The sequence below is a fragment of the Octopus bimaculoides genome, chromosome 2, assembly GCF_001194135.2.
Source record: "Octopus bimaculoides isolate UCB-OBI-ISO-001 chromosome 2, ASM119413v2, whole genome shotgun sequence".
NCBI lineage: Eukaryota > Metazoa > Mollusca > Cephalopoda > Octopoda > Octopodidae > Octopus > Octopus bimaculoides.
In genome coordinates this window covers 103,184,246-103,187,921 of record NC_068982.1, presented here as the reverse complement: position 1 = coordinate 103,187,921, position 3,676 = coordinate 103,184,246, and positions in this window count along the sequence as shown.

Here is a 3,676-nt window from a genome sequence, read left to right as displayed (position 1 = left end):
GGGATTTCATTGGCCAATACAAAATTTGCTGGCTTAGTCTAACTAGCTCTATAAAGGTGTTATGAACAGGCACAGCTCACTGAAGGAGTATTGCATAATAAATGTTTCACTAGCTTGCAATTCAAGCCTTTGACTTGGCTTGTGCTATAGTAGAAGCCTTTACAGCACAACCACTTTTAGATAATTGTATTAGCACTACACCAAAGTATATTTAACATGAATGGATCTCAATTCAATGACCATCTACTTGACTATTTTTGCATCAATTTGTCAGGTATCTTAAAATATGGAGGAAGTGCTCAAAACATTTTAGAAGGAATTAATGCAGAGAGTGAAGACACTTAAAACGAGAAGAGAATCTGGGGCCTCAGATTAAGTTTACCCATATTTTAGCACAGAAAAGCACCATGTATTCATCCTAAATGTTTTTGAAATTATGTGTGTGCGTGTTTATATGAGTATGTATGCTTACTAAGGAATACAGAAAAAGTAAATTAATGTGCATATATTATTTGAGTGCATATCTAATAATATGTGAGCATACATGTAATCATATGTGCATATGTATATACAGATAGGTTTGAATACATTCCCAGATGAATACACAAGACAGTATGGATAATATATTGTTTTACATAATGGATGGGATTGCTTTTGAAAATTTGGACATTTACAAGTCTTTTAAAGCTGGATGGCCTTCTAACTGTTAACCCATTAACTATTAAGTAGGAGAGGGACCTGTAGTCAACCAAGCAGACTGAAAAAAAAAAAGAAATCTATGTTGCCTTGAGGCACAGCATAATGACTGCTGTAAATATTGAACTCATAACAATAAAGTCTTAATTTATCCAACATATCAACTTCACAGTTTCTATGGCCTTGTAATTTAAGAACTGGTAGAATAGGTTTCATAGATAGGAAAAAAAATGTCTTTATCTCTACAGAGTATGCATATGTGTCTGTATGCATTGTGAAGATTATCCTGATTTATGGTAGATATAATTTTGCACATATACTTCATAATTAATATAAATATTTAATTATCTTTCTACAAAATTAAATTAAGCACAGGTCACGTCCTACCATATTCTTGATGTATACCAGAGGGCATAAAAGCAGTTAAGACCAGAGTTATAGACACCATAAAGATTAGATATGCTAAGTATCTCATACCTTAAAAATCAGTGAAAAGCACCGGAACAGGTTTTGAATGAAAGTGTTATTGGGAATTGATTACATAAAAATATGATTTTAAACTTAAAAATAAAAAAAAGACTCTCCAAAATATATATATATTATGTATACTTGAAAAGTTAATGGTCATTCACTGAATTTGTAAGATATATTCTTACATATTCTTCTGAGAGTCATTCTTAATAACGTGCAAAGAGATTTTTTTTAAAGTTAACAGAATTAGAAAAACCCTACCCCCCAAAAAACAAAGAAAACAAAACAAAAAAAAAATCAAACCAAAAATCAAATAAGAGACTGCATTGGGAATTATTTCAGATTTCAGGGAATCATTCCAAGTTCTTTGCCTGGATTTAAAAGCAGAGTATATTACTAACCATACAACTCATGTAAATATAATCAGTTAACAATCAAGAATATTTTTTACAAAAACTTTTCACAGCCTATATTTTCCCCACTAAAAGAAAAAAAAAGTGTGGTTTTGTTTATTTTACATTTATCAAAAAATATTGTAGAAAAAGTACAGAATCTTCATAATGTTTTTGTGGGTGTGGATATGGTAATTTATTGTTTTGGAAATTGTTTCAAAGTATGAATAATTAATTTGAAAATAATCACAATTTTTATTCCTCTTTTGTTAAACACCAAAGTTTACTTTTAACAATAAATTATGATACTGCATTTATGATATCAATAACTAATATAATTTTATAGCAAATAGGAATGTTTTCAAACATGATTTGGATTTGTCATTCTTTTTCATTTTACTTAGAAAAAAATTTCAATTTCAAATGTAATAATTTTAAAATATCTTCATATTAAAAAAAAGTATTACTGCAAATCATGAAATTCAAATTGATTATAAATCTACAATATTGCATGCATATGTATGAAAATGTATGTGTATGTATGCATGTATGTGAATATATAAGAAATCTGGCAAATAATGCAGGAATATAGAAAGAGTTCATTCAGCATGTATGTAGTTAATAGAAGTCTAAAAGGTAGAAAACTTAGTGTTCCTGTTTGAATATTTGAACTTTAAATAATTTTACTATAATACATTTACTACAAAATTTACTACAATACATGGAGTCAAATAAATTTCAACAGGTTAAAAAAAAAAGAAGACTTTAGAAGAACCACAACAAATCTTTGGGCAGAGACCACTTTTTACAGTAAGTCTGAGATAATCTACACTAAAATCACAAAGTGATAAGAGAAAATATATATTAAAACTTTAATGACAATCTATTAGTCTATGTATAAAGATTTGTAAAATGTATATACATCCAACCACCTCATTTGTAAGTAAACACCATTGGTTTCTGACTTTAGTCATGAACAGATGAAGTTCTATTCTTAAATCTCAACTTGACCATAAACAGGTCATGCATGATTAGCTTTGTATATCTAGTCATTATTTACAATAATTAAGATCCATGAAATAGAATGATGAAACTGAGTAAATTTTGTTTCTTGCCAAGACATTTTATTACAATACTGTAAAAGAAGTTATTACAGATGTCTTTATCTTTTGTAAACAATACTGAAGAATAGAGTCAAAAGAACAGAAAGGACTAATAAGAACAAGAATAAGAACATGACTGACACATAATAATATAAAATGAAAGCTCCTATTTCACTGGTTGCTACTCAAATCTCAGGATTGACACCATTCTTATCCAAAATTTATCTTACTCCAGTAGACTTACTAACATTTACTTTATGAATCTCAAAATATAATATGCCTATGAGTTAACCTCAGGTGGAGTTGAACTCCCAAATATGAGACACCAAATTAAGATAGCATAAAACACCTATTCTAATGCATTTATCTCAATACCAAACTGTCACAAACAACTGGAAATACTCTCAGAAAAAAGTAATGAGAATCAATGAGGCGGCTTATATCATAATAGGGAAGATATATCTATATTTAAGGAGGGAAAAAATAGAATATATTTTCTTCATAAGTTACACTGGAAGAAATCAGAGGTGAAGGACATTTTGTCATGATATTTTGCAAAACATTCATGGATTTCTATAAGACTTTTTACTCATAAAATACACAGTATACATGCTTTACAATGTGTAATTCATTCCGGAAATTATTAAAAGATAATATGAAAATAGAATTATTCATTGAATAGATGAGTGTGTGTGTGTGTTTGTGTGTGCGTGTGCATGTGTATGTATATATTAGATAAGAACACTGTATGAGTGTAAGTAAATGTAAATAGGTATAGCATTATATAGTATGGGAGAAAATATCTATTTAAAAACATGTATCTTAAGCTTGATGTAATTTAGTTAATTCTGTAATATGAAATGATAAAATATACTGATCTTAGGTCTGAAGAGGGTTGGTATCATATATATATATATATATATATACAGATACAAACAAACACACACAAATATATATATATATATATATATATATATGTGTGTGTGCATATATATGTATACACATATATATATA